This window comes from Squalius cephalus (genome assembly GCF_949319135.1).
Source record: "Squalius cephalus genome assembly, chromosome: 5".
NCBI classification, from domain to species: domain Eukaryota; kingdom Metazoa; phylum Chordata; class Actinopteri; order Cypriniformes; family Leuciscidae; genus Squalius; species Squalius cephalus.
In genome coordinates this window covers 5514996-5534199 of record NC_137126.1, presented here as the reverse complement: position 1 = coordinate 5534199, position 19204 = coordinate 5514996, and the positions used below count along the sequence as shown (strand labels likewise).

At 36.8% G+C, this 19204-nt stretch overlaps 1 protein-coding gene across 5 annotated transcripts in view; it reads right to left on the bottom strand.

The window, feature by feature from the left end:
- zbtb20 (zinc finger and BTB domain containing 20) overlaps positions 1 to 19204 on the bottom strand; it is a 68597-nt gene that overhangs the window by 32195 nt on the left and 17198 nt on the right. Inside the window, exon 1 of one of the 5 annotated variants that reach the window (XM_079872714.1) lies at positions 14876 to 18174. The exons of the other annotated variants lie outside the window; for them this stretch is intronic. The gene's annotated coding sequence lies outside the window, so the exon portion shown is untranslated. Of the gene's footprint in view, positions 1 to 14875; positions 18175 to 19204 lie in introns of those variants that run through there. 5 annotated transcript variants of the gene reach the window in all.

The following is a 19204-nucleotide window of genomic DNA, read 5'->3' as shown; positions in this document are numbered from 1 at the left end:
CTCTATAGATACAAATATTAGAGGATGTAACGGCGAAAGATCATTACGGTTAATGACCCTGAACACCTGAGGTGTGAGCCAATCCGGTGTTTTGACGCGCTGCTCACTTTAAACTGTAGAAACGGTGAAATGGTGCAATTACGTCCCGTGGTCCGGATGGAACCGGAAACGCAGTCCGCCATTTGAATCCCACTGAACTAGACTGTCTGCATACTAAATTAACAATGACAGAATCACACACCAGCAAAATCACTCAGAAATCAACACAAATTGTGACCCTGGACCACAAAACCAGTCAAATGGGTATATTTGTGGCAATAGCCAACAATACATTGTATGGGTCAAAATTATAGATTTTTCTATTATGCCAAAAATCATGAGGATAATAAGTAAAGATCATGTTCAATGAAGATATTTTGTAAATTTCCTACCGTAAATATATAAAACATGTATTTTTGTGAGTGAATGCATCACAATCGCCAACATAAATGGACAACTTTAAAGGAGATTTTCTCAATGTTTCAATTTTTTTGCACCCTCAGATTCCAGATTTTCAAATAGTTGTATCTCGACCAAATATTGTCCTATCCTAACAAACCATACATCAATGGAAAGCTCATTTATTATCATAAATCTCAATTTCAAAAAATTGACCCATGTGACTGGCTTTGTGGTCCAGGGTCACAACTGTAGTATATTAGATCTCTATGTAACAAGCAAATATATTCATACACTGGACTAAAGAAAAATAATACCCATGATCACTAAAAAGTCTAAAACGGATCAAAGCTCCACCGACCTTGATGTTTATGAGTCTTATCACTTTGCATTTCCGAAACTCACAGATTTATCTCATTATTGTGCATTTTTTACTTTCTCAGAGATACAGTATCAGTCACTCACTCCCTTGTGCTCTGATTAACAAGGTTATTATTTCTGATACGTTACACCTGTGAATACCAGCCTATGCTTGGAATGAGTTTGACTGGAGTTTGTGCCCTTGCATTATACAACCACAAAAATAATCCTCCCCATATTGCAGCAATGGCACAGGCATTGTGTAAGATTACATTACAAAATGCCCATAAACTCCAGAAGTCTATAATATAGGCCAGATACGACTTGCATTAACCATTCATGCAGTGAACCATCATCACACTCAAGCTTAATACACCACTAGAAATCAAGAGACATTAAAGGAATACTGTTGTTAGATATGTGTTACGTTCAAACAGAGAGAAGTAACTCCGGCTACAATGTTCTTCCGCAAAACTTGCATAGTGTACCTTTAAATAAAAAAGAAGGGTTAATGGGTCATCCATTATATGGTTTGCTATGCTATGAGTGAACTTGGTGTATTTTTCCCACCGGAATTGGCAAAATATTTGCGCAACGGATGGCTATGACCTGTTATGACTAGACATTTAATACAAGTTACAACTTACAAAATGTCTCAATGCTAAACTTACCAAACGTCTCAATGCATATAAATCAGCAGATGAGTAATTTTATTGTTTGCGGGTGCTCTGTGGCAGTGGTTGGTCACGACTCAAAAATGTGTTGACGGTTTATTTCGATAGGGTCACAGCAGCAGGAAACAAACACAATGCTATACGACAACACCAATAATATTAAAATCCAAGTAATCTTAGAACTGAGCAGTCAAGATAGCAAAATAAGCAGACTTTTAAAAGGAAGGCAAAAACGTTTGTTGTCGCAGGGCTGTGTATCCGTTCAGATCTGTGTCGCAAATTTACCTGGCAGCTACCTGGCAGAAGCTAGAGATGTTAGGCAGATCCCAACACGGGGTCATTGTGTAAACCACCATGCAATGTAAAATGACTACATTAAAGAGTATTGTAGGCTCAATACATATCAAGTACAGCGCACACACACACACACACACACAAAATTTCAAGATTATGATGAGGCACTTAAGAATAAAGTGAATGGGGCCATTTTTTTTGGAGGATTTAAAAGCAGAAATGTGAAGCTAATAGTTTAATAAAAGCATTACATTAATTATAATGCTGTAAAGTTGTTCTCTTCATTTTTCCGGTCATTGCAGTCATCAGTCAAAATTGATTTTTGTGGAAATAAACATTTGTCGATTGGACTTGTAATAAACCCAGAATATTCCTTAAATATGAGTTCACTTGAAGCATAAATAAATATGTACATGCAAAACCATAACAACATATTGTTACCTGTTGAGATCATGAAACCGTACAAATGTAGATATTTAGAAGTCAAATTTTGTCTGTCAAATTATTATTATTATTTTTTTTACAAACTGTTGGCCAGAGCAGTTTATGATAATATCAATACATTGCAGTGCTTGATTTTAACAAAAAAAAAAAAAAAATTCTACAATTAGCAATTTTGATATTGGATCGCCACTTAATGTTCACTGTAAAATATCAGTTAATAAATATGAATATAAACAGGCTGCTTTACCTTGGATGATCTGTCCAGCAGCTTGTTTGACAAAACATCAAGTACTAATGACAGTGACCCCAATCCATCCACCATCATTCCAGGCAGATGCTGATTTTAAAAGACACTAATTTGACAGACACTAATTTTAATAGGCATTGTAGATCAACCTGATATTAACGTGAAGCCGGCTGGTGGTTTCCGGTTGGGATCTCTCTCTGATCAGTCGTTACGCCACACCTGCTTAGTGCAATCCTTCAGCGTCATGGATGAACAAATGCGTTTTTACTTCAATCAGACATTAGTGCATGAAGTTTCCAACATTCCACACTTTTTGGAATTTTTCGTGTCAACACACTATACTATTTAAACCAGGGCTATTCAACTAGCTTCATTCGAGGGCCGGATTATCAAATCGAAAAGTTGAGGTGAGCCAGTGGGTTGGTTTGGGGGTTTAGCGTATTTATTGAAACATAACAGTTTCAATAAATAAATTAAAGTATAAACCTAAAAAAGTATGCTATTTACTTGGAAATGTGGTACCCAACAGTATGCAGATATATAAAACTTGATAATTCACAGCTGTGTACAACGGTTTTCCTTGGAAGAAATAAATGAATTATACAAACTCATAGCTATTGGTGAGAAATAATAATTATTTTATTTATAATTGTTATGCTGAAATGAAAATATTCTGACAGTGAGACTTGATAACCACAGGCTACTCACTCCCACTGTATAAAAATGCCTAAAGACAGGTTAAAAACTGTACGCACCGTTACAAAGAAACTGACATAATTTCATAATTATATATTCCTCTACCCACCTAATAAATCTAATGCAATATAAATCACTATAACATAGTATTCAATATAAATATTGCACATTTCTGCCCAACCCATGGTAAATTACTACAGTGCATCATGGTAAATGTTTGTAAGGGTGGTGATTAGGAGATTTAAAGTCTTCTAATTTCGTTCATGACACAACGTTTCTCCTGCTTTCCTCATCAGTCTTGTTGGGAATGTTGAGGCTGTTTCATCCGATTTAATACTAGTTAAATTATCGAATGATTGTGGTTTGTAACAGAGAGGTGTCTGTCGAATTGAAACGCTTCCCACTGGTTGTCGCAACGCTTGTAACGACTTGTTGTTACTGTCCTGACCGAGAAACCGCTTCAGATGATTCAGTGACGGAGCGGTCCGAATGAATCCGAATAGTTTTAGACCGTTATGCAAGCGCGTTTAGAAAGAATGGAACCAAAAGAATGATTAATTCACGAATGATTGGTATTCAGTCGACAGAAATAATAACTGCTGAAATATTCGCACGTAAAACGTTTCTCAGGTCAATCGGAGCGAGTATCAAACTAAATCAGCCGCACCGCCAAGAAAAGAGGAGGGGTGAGGGTGGTGCCGGCGGGCCGGATGGAGATGATTGGCGGGCCGTCAGTTGAATAGCCCTGATTTAAACAAAAAAACGGCATAGAATAGTGCATAAGTATGCAAATTAGGACGCACCATGAGTCTAAAAATAGCTCACTTGTCAGATTATATTTCTACATTTTCTGAAGAAAAATGCAGAATAGTTTTTAGCACGTAGCCTTCGGGTTACTAGTGCATTTTCAGGTATTTGCTCGCTGTCAAAAGAGCCCACCTAAAAGTCTATATGATATTCTGGATTAATAGGGCTCAGAAGGGATTCCCCAAGAACTACACTTTAGCATACTTTTAAAACGAGGACTTGCGTGTTTATTACACAAATAATATACTCCAAAGGAATATACTAAAGTGTGAACTGAATGTAATGGTTTCAGACACTTGATTTGCGTGTTAATTGCAATTCAATTTAAAAGTTTGCATTTATATTAAATACAATTAGCTATAACCTTTTACCGATTTCACCCCCAGTAGGACTTAAGTACATCTTTATATTTCATTTCATTATTACTTCAGTTGTAATGGCAAGCATTTATGGTAAACTATATACTTTAATGTAATTTCTAGTGAAACTTCTGTCATGAATTTAAATATATTTATAAATATATTTATTGTGATACATTTGAAATGATAAAGTACATTTTTTAAATAATTATTATCTTTAAAATAGTACTGAATAACACACTGCAGTTAAAATTATAATCATGTACTTTGCATATGCTAAGTACACTTCTTTAAAGCATGGCACAAGATTTTAAAAAACATAACTTAAAATGTTAGCTTGCCTCATCAGTGCAAATCTCACTAACAACATCAAAACTCCTCCAATAATAAAAGAAAGGCAAATATCTGAAAAATGTCTTTTGGCCAGGTAAGTGGCTTACATGCCGCTGTTCTTTTGGCTTTTTTTAAACAATTGTTTTAAAATAATGTTACAACAGTTTGGCAACAGTGAGATTAGACATAACGATTTCTTATATCAGATAATAAATGAAATGATAAAAAACTCTATTATAAAGCCTAGGCTTTATTTAGGGAAATAGACTGGTTTAGAGACTGGCATTGTTACCAACATAAACATTGTTTTGTGATCCTATAATCAATGCAAACTATGTTGATTCGTGCTTTATTACAGATATTGTCGCTTTCCATTTTTTGCTTGCAAACTCCAAGTTTCAGGTTCAATTTTTGTGGCTTCATGCTACTACCTTCCACTGCACTCTTTATTTAAGACAAATGACAGAAGTATGCATAGTGTAGCACTAACATTAAGTGGCCTTTTATTTGATTAATACTACATTATATGCAAGTCCATTTTTAAAACAAAATACTTTTAAGACTTGAAGTACAAGTACATTCAATACAATTAAACACACTTCTTTTTCACAAAACCAATCACTTAAACAAGTACCGTCTCGTCCCCTTAATAAGCCGCACAATCATTCATGTTCATGCTATATATGATGCATGATACCATTTACACACCAAAGTTTCATAGTCATGCTTTGCCATGTGTTATTTTATAGACACTGTAGCTGTAATGTTGTTATCCATATCATATCACCATCAGAATACTCATTAATTAACAACAGCATGGTAACAAGGCCTCAGATGGTGATGAATTAACACTAATGTAGTCCACGATGCATACTGTACTGCATATATTGTGTGCACATCCTTTTGATCACCATCCACGCTGCCAGAATATATGCATATGAATATAAATGGCAGAGAACAGAGGCCATGATCAAAGCCATGTTCTCGGTATAAACAAAAAGAGAAGGTGCTTTGTCTATACCATGCAGCATGACAAACAGTGCAGACAACAATGAATACTTCATGCATATTGATACGGGCAGAGGAGGTAAACGTTTCCTGATAAACACGCAAACACATGTGTGCAGAGAGACTTTAATAAAAGGAGCTCATTAGGGCGCATAGTATGAAGATCTTTCAAAAGCTTTTTAGGAGCACATTAGATGTAACAGACATGAAAGCTGCACAAAACACTCCATTAGCCTCTCGAATATTTCATATATTTCGTCAAGCATAACATTACATACTAAGTGGCAACCCACTTTTTTGGTGGCCTTGATTTTGCAAGTATTTTGTTATGGATTTCTAAATAATTCTTCAGAAAAGTGTTCTAAGCCTTGAACCAAACCAACCGGCTCTGAAATGAATCACAACATTACATGAAAATCAGAACAAAAGACAAGACTGCATACTTTATTTTATTGGGGAATTAACTACTTATCTCATGAAGCATTGTGAAGGACATAATCGATTAAAAAACAACAGTACAATATAAAATGAGTCATTTATAGTCATCGAGTATAAAAAATACAACATTATTTTATTAATATTTTTGTAAGTTTACCCTTGTGAAAAAGAAGTGTGCTTAGTTGCACTGAATGTGCACTTCTAGTGTACTTCAAAACTTAAAAATATATGTCAAAAAACTACTTGCAGGTAATATAATATAAATTAAATAAAAGGCCACTTAAGTGTAAGTACAGAGTACACTTTCACGACTATGTTTCAGTGCAGATTGTATTAAGATTAAATCTTGTCCCACTTTATATAAAGTGTCTTTAACTACTATGTACTAACATTTAAATGAATCATTTGATACATACAATTCACTTATTATGTACATGTTTTTACATTGTACATATATTTTAAAAAAAAATACCTGTATGTATAACACATTTAACAGCTGTAATGAATTATTAAATTACATCTAAAACGAGTAGCGGCTCCTGATCATAAATGTAGGTAGGGCAGATTCTTGGTCTTAGCGCTAGTTTATGATAATCATTTTGTAACTGATAACAGACATGTGTCAGTGTGCCACACATGTCCTGAAAAGTTAAGCCAAAACGTTTCGATCGTCCCCAGGCTGGTCCCAGTATAGGTCTATAGGTCCATGTAATCGAATGGGACGTGAGACAAACTAAGCATTCAAATTACACTCCAAATAAATGTTTTTCCCAAAGATGGTTTCTGTCATTTTAGGTAGTTTTTATCATGCTGATATAAGTTCAAGTGTTCATTTTTTAAAGAAGTTTGATTTTAGTTAGTTAGCTATAAAAACGGGTGTTTGACGTCATGATTGACAGCTTCTCTGAGCGAAGTTGTCACTGAGGCACCAACAGACTTTTTTTCTGGAGCTTTAACTTTAACTTCTACATTTCCATAACTGTTTATTTCACACCGACATAATGAGATGTTCAGCGGTGAACTGTACTAACCGATTCTGCGGGAGTGTTACCGTGGCTCCACTTCACACTCACTATTGCGCAGACTCGGGTCCCGAGTTCGCTGCTGTGGAGACTCAGGTCCCAAATCAGTGCAAGATGTCAGAGGCATATTGGGACATTGGCGGTGTAGTGACAAATTGGGTCCCCCCTGAAATTGGGTCTCCTTTAGGACCCCAAGCGATCACATTTGTTCAAATTGCTTGTAATATGTACTCTCTTTAGCACCTGATTACAATTCCTCCAAAGTCATGTTATGGTAAATGCCGTTTCAATTACATTATTACGACCATTTATGTCTGTATTAGTTAGCTTATATACTAGCATAGCATACAGATAAACGATCAGCCTGATAGCTTAGTTTATTCACAATTTTGCATTTATACCCTACATATATACTCAATCATCTTTAGGGCCCTATTTTAACAATCTAAGCGCATGGTCTAAAGCACATGGCGCAAGTTCACTTAGGGCGTGTCCAAATCCACTTTTGCTAGTTTAACGATGGGAAAAATGGTCGGCGCACCCGGCACATGGTCTAAAATGGTTGTCCCAATTCTCATAATGAGTAATGGGTGTGTTTGGGGATTTACGTGCATTGAACCAATCAGAGTCTCATCTCCCATTCCCTTTAAATGCCATAGCGAATTATAGTGGAAAGACTAAACGCGTCTCCTGAGCGCAAACGGATCTGCTCGTGCGTGAGGTTAAAACACGCAAGCAGACCATCTACGGGACAAGCCGGATTCCACCATATCTTTATGTACACAATAATAATCTTTTACATTGTAATCCTTTTATTATAAATATTTGGCATGTTTGTGTGCCGCTGCACGTCCCTGTGTGTGTGATAAGCAGAGTGTACACACATTGTTGACCCGCCTATAGGCGCACATTCCTAACACGCTCTTTAAATAACAAAATAAAATATTGCACCATTGACTTTAGACCAGGTTTCTCTAAACCGGGTCTATTTCAGTTGCCTCAAAATAGCACCGCGCCAACAATGCGCCAGAACACACCTCGTTTTCAGACCAGCACGCCCATGGGCGCACAAATGGGCGCAAATGCATTTGCTATTTAAACAACGTGGCGCAGGACGTGAAAAAGATAACTACGTCAGGCTGAAACTAGCAAAAAACACTTGCGTCGTGCTCGGTGCTGCATTGCGCCAGGTGTAAGATAGGGCCCTTAATGTAATTATGTGTTAAATTAAGTGTTAAATGTCCAAATATTTCATTTATAAATTAAACAAATTAATGATGTTCAATTATTCACTAATAATAATTAATAGTTAATCAAATGTAAGAAATTCCATTCAATTGGTTTTATTACGCACTAATGTGTTTTCATACGCATTATATGGTAAGCTATGTGTATTTTAAATGAATATCATCTGTATATACTTAGGATAATCCTTAACTGAGAGTTTGGGGAGACCCGATTTCGAGGGAGGACCCGATTTGTCATGACAGCGGCTTCAATTTTCTACAATGCAAGAGAGTGCATGTGCGTCATCCATCTTTTTTACAGTCTATGGTCTGACCCACTAGCAGTTTGCCAAGAGGTAATCACTCTTACTTTTCAGATTCAAATTATACCAATCAACATTTTTATGTATCTGAAGCTATGACTAGTCTAAAAGAAAAAATGAGATGACTAACTTGTATATTGTAGTGGAGAAAATGCTGTATTACTGTTTCTGATTATGCCATGTTAGCCACTTAACAAAATAGTGTTGCCTCTGGGGCATTCATGTTACTCGCAGTGAATCAAGAACACATGAGATTCAAACAATAAGACTAACCGTGTTGAGCTATATATCAATGATTCGTTTTCTGTTGATAAAGGAATCCAAACAGTTGCTCATCTACAGGTGACACTATGACACGGCCCGTTACAATGGTTATAACGGCGAATTTCTCTGGATTTAAACATTGTAGGGAACATTTGGGATAGTGTAAGCACACAATTGAACAAAATATATAACACTGTGCTGGTGGTTTTTGGATATTTTAATGCAAAAATCTTTAAAAAGCTTGTGCCTTTAAATCATTGTTTTACTTTTTTTGTCGTGCTTTACAGAATTAGACTTATTTTGATGAGTACATGTACTTGATTGCAATGTGTTATTCAATTTTACTTTTAAATTTAAGTTTAAAAAGTACCAAATGGCAACTTCATCATTACAAATGTGTAATTACAAATATATGTAAATACATAACATACAAGTTTCAATAGAAATCACATGCTTGTCAGTACATTCGGAAGTACACTTTAACCATATTTCAAAAACAATAGAAGAATTTTTTAATTACATGTACTTTATTCCTACTATAAGTGGGGTCAAAAAAGCTAATTGCATTTAATGCTAATTTAAACTATAATACATTTTCATTTACTTACAATTAACATGCAGTGTCTGAGTGTCTGAAAACATTACATTCAGTTCGCACTTAAATATATCCTTTTAAAATATATCACTTCCATAAGTAATAAGTACTCTTTTTAAAAGCGTGCTGATAAAGTGAAGTTCTTTTTTACAAGGGTATAGCAAAATATTTAGATATATACAAAACAATAGAGTAGTTTGACCAACATAACACATTAACACACATAACTTGCATAAAATGGAAGTAACGCTTGGCCATTCAACAGAGGCATATATCATTTCTTAACCTCAGAGCTCAATGTAGTTCTGTCTTAAATGGTTAGATGATATTGTTACATTACACGTGCCACTAGCTTAGTATCACAACTTTCAAAAATAATGATAGTTTTCATACAGGTTTCCTGAACAACCCCTGGTTGCCACATGCTATGATGCTACACTGTAGGAAGAGTCAGACGAAACAATGTTTTAAAAGCATCACAGAGCCACAGTGTTTGTCTCTGTATATTAAGAGTCTATGGAGGAAAGTATTTTTAAAAACAAATGACACTCTTTGCCTTTTTTAAATGAATGGGACTTTTACTTGCGGCACTTTTACAGGCTGAATGGCTCTTAAAAAAGAACCTTTACAGGCGAAAAGAAGCAGAAACAAGCGATGTCGTAGATGCATGTGTAAAAAAATGCGATCATCAAAATTAAACAGCATATAAATCAAAACTACCTGACGTTACCGAATGAAATTTCAACCCAGGACGAGGTACAGGACCTTAGACTCGATCCACTCCATCTGTGTTTTGATCATCGTTCTGAATCCGATCCGGACATTTTTGTCAGCTTTCTGCTCAAAATGTTGCTTTTTTTTTTAAGAAACTTGCCCACATTCAGGTGTTAATAAAAAAGAATGCATTAAGCTAGAATAAAACATTGTTTTTGTGTTGTTGTTGTTGTTTAAAAGCAGAGGGTCTGTTCTTTCTTTTGATATCTGAATATTGCATGTTCAGATACTCATACAACAAAATATTCTGGGGGCCATGAACATTTTGTGAAAATGCTAAAAAAAAAATACTGCCGGTGACTGGCAACTTTTTAAAAAACACTTGTTGGGAAAGAGTTACATTTTATTATCGAAAACATGTTCTCGCTAGAAAATTTGAAATGACCCATTAAACATGAACGAATTATGCACTTATTTAGACATTTCTCCTTATATAGAACCTTTTTGGCAAAGTGTTCTATAAAATTGAGTCAAGGACCCTTGTGTTCTATACAGAACCTCACTGAACCCCTTTTTGTCTAAGAGAATGCAATGCACTATGCAATGACATAATTTCTGTAACTTTGGGACATACTTGTGATCTGAGATTAGTTTAGTAGTTTCTCTGGTAAACATTGTCAGAAATATTACAAGCCTTTGGAGTGATCTGAGGTGAAATTAGGTAACAAAAGTGCAAGGAACCCTGAACGTCAAAAATTGCTCCCAGAGATCACACACACACACACACGGGCGGGTGGGCAGCCATTCCCCTCCTTCTCGCCTGGCCCACAGTGGGTGCACAGCAGCCGCCTGCTACCTGCCCAGAATCCTAATCAGTCCAGGGGTCTGTCTGTCCCCCCGCCTTCCCCTGTCTCACTTATTCTCTCGCACAGACTCGCTCCACCCACTCGCTCACCCCTCCGTCTCTCCCGCCCTGCCTCGGACGAAAGGGGCCGATGATCCTTCAAAATTAATTAGATCCCTCCCCACCCCCTTTTTCCAGAAAAAAACTCCACCATAAGCACCCCCCCCCCCCCCCCCCCCCTTTCACAGCCCTTGTTTTCCCTCTCCCAAAAAATCTCTAATCTTAGAAGGGAATCTTCTCGGAGAATTATTGCAAAATAGAAACTGCTGAGAGACTACAGGAAGCGTTTTCCGTGCGTTCTGTCATTGTCACTCCGCTGGCTCTCTGTCACTCAGTAACACAAACTGTCAATACGTCCCTAGAGGTCAGTTTGTCTGGAAGACGCTCAGACGGCTGTGCCCTGCTGCCGCGACAAAGAGCACAGGGTGACTGAGACCAAAGAAAAGAATAATAACGCAGATGACGGACAGGCAGGGAGAAAAAGTAAGAAAGGAGCCGAAATTCAGGTTAATCAGAGACGCTTTTTAATGAGGCGGCCATCTCATAAAGCATGCAGTGTGGTGACTGGAAATCATTTTTATCAGGGATGGGGGGAGAGGGGGGAAAACAAAGAGAGAGGCAAGGCAAGAAAAAGGTGAGGGTGGGGTGTCGGGCAGAGAGAAGGAGGGAGGGGGGGTTTCTGGGAAAGGATGTCAAGCATCTGAATAATATAAATCTCAAATATGCAAATGCGACTTACAATGCTCGGCATTCACACATTGTCCTTTGCCTCTGAGCCTGGTCTTTAATGGCACACAGCAGAAACAATAAGAGTGAGAGGTGGTGCTGAGAATTTATTTATAACGGTACCCAACTATATTCGTACATAAAACCAACATAAATATATTAATGATGCCGAATGGTATACACTGACCTGCTTTCCTTTTCAAATACTAAGTGCTTTTTGGTGTCTACTGTTTGTTTATAGGTGTTAATAGTCTGCATCACAAGTGTCAGAGCACCATATTACTCACGGTGGAAGTATGTTTGAAAACCACAAAAAATAACTTAGAAAGGAACGGAAGCAAGAAAGGAACAGGGCAAGATATTGAAACTGGCAGTGTCTATCTTGTCTAGATTTATGGGCAAGAATAATTCAGATCCAATGAATCACTGAGACTCTGTGTGATATACTTTTTCCTTTGCTTGTAGGTTTTGGCCAAGTACAAAATCATAAAAACGTCCTTACTGCAAACATAAAAACACTGCAACCTACAACATCGATACTGCAAAAAAATGGGTTTTCTCTGTAAAGAAAATCTACCATGTGCAGCATTACAACATGCTAATTATCATTAGATCGATCAATCAGATGATTTTTTTGAGAATTGCATCGACCGATTACTGTTACTGTGCTTGACCTATAGTGTCAATCCAATAGGTTTGCTTATTGCGAGTAAATACTGTACAAAAATAAGTGTTTATGCAAATGTAGCTATTAGTTCTTAATTGCTGTCATTGAATTGTACTACACACAGTGGGTTTCAGATCTCTGCCGGACCAAAACGATAATCTTAAAAACTTATGTCAACCTAAAAAAAAAACAGTAATGGGATTGTGGAAAAAAACCTAAGAAACATTATGACATTTAGGGCCAGATTTACTAAAAGCTCGCTCCAGTGCAAACTCTCTTTTGGCGTTAAAAACTACTGTCAGGATTTACTAAAGACACGCACTGACAAAATAGCACTGAAAATTTTGTGGCTGAACTTATTGCATATGCATTTATAGGAGTTTCCCTTTCAGATGTAAAATGTACGGGAGGAGAGTGTTTAAATGAGTCACGCTGACTCACACAACACGATTTACTAATGTTTGCGCGAGTCAATTTACTGATATTCGTACCATTATTTACCCCAAAAAAGCATGTCTTAAACCAGACGCTAATTCACACTGCTCTCGGTAGATTGCGCTGGTCATTATAGAAATGATCCGGCTGCGTCTGTGCTCTTTAACTTGCGTCATTAGTAGATCACGCGCAGGACTTTCCACTCCCATCGCCGTTTTTTTGATATTGCGCTCTCACGCTCATTTGCCCTGTTAGTAAATCTGGCCCGTAATTATTTTACACGATTGCTTGAGTGGATGCTGCCATTAAAGCACAAGGAGGACACACCAAACACTGAGAAATTGTGAAATTCATGTCCATTTTATATTTTTTGACATAATGAAAATATTAGGGGAAAAAAAACAGAAGCACTTTCACTGGTGCTGTCAGACAAACTCATTTGGAGTCTATATAAGGGCATTATACTGGCCATCATTCAATCTGATCTTTAATTATCAGTATTAAGGTCAAACACTATTGTTTTACAGGGTTAATGCAAGCACCTGTAAGTGTAATCACATAGCAGATTTTCAACCAGCTTTCCAATTCATTCTCCATCCTTCTCTAAGCATCCATGCTGTTAATCTAGTCAACATTACACACAAATGTGCAAAAATGGGACCTTTATGGGTACAGCAGCTTTTCACTGAGGCAGTGCCCTTAAAGAGACATCTTTGTACTTCATTTTCCCCTAAAAGGAACATAGTACAGGATAAGATAAGGTATTAATATGCACCTTTTAGGGGTAAATCAGGTACTGCCCCGGGTGTCAAGGTGTTGTAAAGCTAACATTTTTACCCTGTAAAACTCGAGTTGCTTGCCATTTAAAATAGACAGTAATATGCTATGAAAATATCCTTGATAAAAGAATAACTAAATGATCAATCAATCTCAGGATTTAATTACCATTGCTCCAGTTGTGTGAACCCTACAGGCAGGTTTGCATTAAAAACACCTACACAGCGCGTCAGTTGTAAAAAGAGAAATGCTGTTTCCATTTGTGGAAAAACAATAACTACATACATTAAGAAATATTGTTTTGTTCATGTATTATATTTGCTTTTACGAAGAGGTGACATTTACATAAACAAAAAAAGATTTATATCCTTTAGGTCTCTACATTTTGAAATGGCTCCTCATGTTTCTTAGTAAATCTGAAATCAACACACACACACACACACACACACACACACACATTCATCATGAGATATTAGTAACACTGGCTGCACACACACTCTGTTGAGGTCTGTCGTGGTGATGGTAAACTCTGCCTTAGGTTAGAGGAGTAAATTATGTTAGCATATAAATGCAGACCAGACTGCATGAGAATACACAAAGACAGACAGTCCTAATGAATAAAATATCACTTTTGTCTTTTCTTTCTTTTTTTCCTTTTCTTTTTTGTTCATGATTTTGTGCAATACAAACATTCCTCAGCAAGCTAAAACAACGGACTGTTACCAGTCGCCGAATGAGATGACAAGATATGTGCCGTCCTCTTGGCGGCATTCATCATTTATTTATTTAGCAAGCGTTCATTTTGAGTTGAATAGGTGGCTTCACTAAATGTAGAGCAACTGCTATTGGAACCCTTTTAACGCGCAACAAATTGAGTACAGGATGCACATTAATGGAGCAATTTTTTTTTTTTTAAAACAGTCTGTGATTGTTTGAGGAGAAAGTCTTTTGCTTTTACACCAAGCTGAAAGTATTTAAACCATTCAAATGCAAAACGTGAGAAGCAGAATTCCTACATGATTAGACCTTTAAAACAAGAATATCATTCGTTTCTAAAGCACACAAATAATGCTGGAACCAGACGTGGCGAAAAAACAACAACAACCCATGTTAAACATCCTGACCTGTTCAGACTGATCCCCAGTGAGCGTGCTCGGCGACTCCTTGTGCATTTCAGATGCACAAAATCTGTTTGCTGATTTACATGAAAACCTACAGTTGTTTTTTGACATACTCTTCAACCTTCCACCGCTTTGCCGTCTTCTCAGTGTCTGATTTCTCAAATGTGATTCCGGCACGTGAAAAACAAGGAAGTGAAATACAGAGAGTCGAATGCTCTGCGATTCCTTTACAACAACACACCAGGCCTGACCTGAAACGACCTCACGCTCTTTAGGCAAAGTGCCAAGAAAGTCTTCCGGAGAGAAGCTTAAATTGTGTGTTTATGGCCTATTGCCATCTAATCGTAAAGTTACGCATGTTCCTGCTTTATCTGAAGCTCTTTGTCTTGTTTTGTTGTCAAAGTCATACTCCTCTGTATTATAATATAGGCGTAGTTGTCATTATGCAGACTTTAGATGCTTCTGATTTTTACTCTTCTTTTGGTGAAACACAATATGGATGGGGTTTTTTTTTAAGTCCAAAAATTGTGTTTTTAATTTGTGGTTTTGTTCATTGACATTTTTGTTTCTGAATATTGCAAAAGGTAAATGGCACTTCTGAGTCACAGCTTATTAAAAAGAACATTTCTCCTGCTTTTGTGCAAACTACTGCTAATTGGCTTACTAGGTACTGGTATTCAATCAAATGCCATAAATACTTATTAGCAGCATATAGACATGTCATGGATCCATGCGATTACCACCATAGGGAGTCTCTGAAGGTCCAACCAGTGCAGGTTTTGTATCAATAATACAGTTATTTTGCTTTATTTCAAAAATCATTACTATATAAACACTAGAGTACACCGTGAACATACAGTCGATGACATAACTTGCTCTGTTGATGTTTTTTCTATGTTTGCTGTGATTCAGTGCTTCTTTTCAAATGAGGCTCCCACTAAACTCTGCATATAGAGAATTACGTGTGCAAATATATTATATTGAAAATTTACAAACGTGCAAGCTCATTTGTTTCGTTTCTCTTTTTTTTTTTTCATGCGCTGTATGAAATGATCTCAATTGTACTGATGTTCTGCATAATGTTCCCATTTTTCGGTAAACAATATTGTACAATTGATTCAATAGGTCCTTCTTATATATTAGTGATATTGGCATCTTGAGATTTTAATGACATGATTTAGTGAAATATGATGCATATAACACATCTAAGTACACTTACTGTAATATCCATTTGAATAAATATCTCAAGCACCATACACTTGGGAAATAATAAATAAATAATTCCATACCATTTGCCCGCTTCATTTAAGTGTAAATCCCTGTTAATTTATATCACTCATTATGCTTTTTTTCCAATTCAAAGGCAACTCTTCAGTCACTTCTATTAACCACAGTTCTGTTGCATTATGTTTGGTGTAAAATTGTAAAAGGGGAAAAAAAGGAGAGAAAAAGAGCCCTGTGACAGGCATTTTTCTATGCCTATTTAACCGAACATATCACAAAGATATTTTCAAGATGGACCATTTGACTGTTCATGTGACGGTCTTTAAAATTATTCGAACCCTGGAGCAGATATTGGTACAATTACAGTCTTATCATGTTGGTACAGATGTCCAAGGCAACTGCCAAAAAAAAAAAAAAAGAAAAAAAAAATTCATACCATGAGCAAAAGGGGGATAGCCGATAGAAACAGGAAGTCATGAGAATCCTTAAAAAGATCAGAGTGGCGATACTCCCACTAGTGCTTCAGTTCACACTCGACTCCCGATCTGCAACGCCAGACCCTCTCTGCATGGCATCAATGGGGAATGTGAAGGTTTAGATTGAAAATGATGCCTTGTTTTTAGTTGTGTACGACTGTTGAGAATTGAATGCCTTTTGACAGTCAGCAAATACACTTCAGCCTACAAAAATGGACTCTGAATTCAGCCTGGTTCACCAAAGCTGGTCTTCATTACTATGGGCTTAGGACATGTGACATAGTACACTTTAGATTTAAGCAGACGCCATATTTATCTGTCTTCTGGACGTTATAACAGACCAACAGCAAACAACGTTTTCTAATAATCAATGTATGGTGATCCAAAATTAATTTGTCAATTCTGACTTTTTTCTCGCAAAAAAAAATCGCAATTGTGAGAAACAAAGTCAGAATTGTGAGACAAAAAGTCGCAATGACCTTTTCCATTTTTTTATTCCATGGCAGAAACAAGCTTCCATACTAAATAAATAGCCCAACTTATACCATGATGAACTGCATTTTTAAACTATATATAAATATATATTAGACCCCTCTTGAAGGAAATGCAGCCTTTAAAAAACAATGCCAATAACATAGTCATTTGATGGTAGTTAATGTAATAGAGTTTTCTTGAGGTCACCCCTGTACTAGAGATCACAACCCACTAATCGTTCATGTGTGGGCACTAGATGTCATTACTTGATTCCCTTAATATCAAGTCGTGCTCACGGTAGAGCCAAATGATGTCCAGCTCCACCTCTGTGGATCTAACGGGTGGAAGGATAGGGTTCTGGGTAGGGTTGGGGTGTGGTTGGACCTTCTAGCTCCACCCATTACACCCAAATTACAACTTAAGAGGGGGAGCTGGACTTTATGTTCCACCCATGGCTCTGCAGTGAGCTATGAAAATAATGACCAAAAAATCAGCCTGAATAATAAGCACTGAAAAATAAAGGGCCAGAGTTACTAACAGTTTGCAAAAGCGCAAACCCTCTTTTGGTGGTAAAAAAAAAAAAAACTACTGCCAGGAAAGACAAATTAGCGTTGAAAGGGTGAACAGTTATTTTTGTGGCTGACCGTATGTGCATTTGTTGGAGTTTCTCTTTCAGAAGCAAAATTTATGGGATGAGCAACATAATTTACAAAGGGTTGCGGTAGTCAATTAACTGGTATTTCTGTCAGGACCACTATCGAACATGATTGGCAATTGCATACAGTTAGGATTGGTGGTATGTAGGCTTGCTACGATAGTCTGTGTTACCGGTGTTACACGGTGTTCAGTCGCAACACCGGTTTCATCACTTGAAATTCCCATTCCCATTTGCGCTGCTCTTGGTAGATTGTGTTGGTCGTAATAGAAATGAGCTGATGCGTCTGTGTTCCTTAATGTGCACATTGTCAGTAGATCAGCCACAGAACTTTCCACTCCCATCAGTGCTTTTATGAGATTGCAGTCTCACTCTAATTTGCCATTTAGTAAATCTGGCCATAAGAAGGTAATATAGGGTTCAAAATGAATAACCAAAGCCAAAACTTCCCAATAGTAATTAGTAGGGCTGGGTATTGACACAAATTTCACAATTCGATTCGATTTCGAATCACAAGCTTGCAATTCGATTCGATTCGATTCAATATTGATTATTTTGGATATCAGGTACAATACATGGCACATTATCTCAAGGAAAACAAATCTCTTAACTAATGCTGTAAACTATGGGAGTCAGTTGTAGTTGTATAATATTGAAGGTAAAAATTAACTGATTTGTACACTTAAACTGAAATATTAACATTTAAATGGTGGCTGTCATAAAAACCTGCCAGATTTATTCAAACATTATTAAAAATGGAAGAACATTAAAAATTATAATGAATATGTAATATGGTGTATATATTTAGCAAAATACTCCTCTCTTGAGTTCATTTTTCTAGCTGGCTAACGAGTTTATGGTCACTGGATATGGTTTTTCTGAGGTAAATGTGACGTTACATGACATGTTTTACTGACGTCTTTCCACGGTTGAAACACTGATTGAGTGATTCCATGTGACATGATACGGATTTCGATAAGTCGTACTCTACCTTTTAACATACTTTCAGATGCTCATTCATGTTTATTTCGCGCGGTAACTGGTATTATTAAGGCGGAAGAGAAGATCATGTGCTTCTCTTGAGCTGAGCCAGAGCTATCTCACGCCACAGCGCCAACACGGTATTTATGTTTTTGAATTTCGTAAAAAAATTGATGTAATTTGAAATCTGAGACTTTGTTTCATATCAATAGTAACAAAGCACAAAGATTATTGTGATTTATTGGATGGGATGCGCGCTACAATGTTACATTCATTCATCAACTGAAAACAGGATGGCTAATCGATTCTTGGGATTTAAGAATCGATATCGGTTCATAAAAATGAGAATCGATTAAAATCGAGAAATCAATATTTTTTACCCAGCCCTAGTAATTAGGGTTGCCCACTAATAGTGGACTAAAATTTAGCCGACTAGAAGAGGTTGATAAGTTGATTTTATTAGTTGGTTAGTCGCAGAAAAAAATAAACTCCATAGGAAGTGGCGATATCACGCAGTCCGTG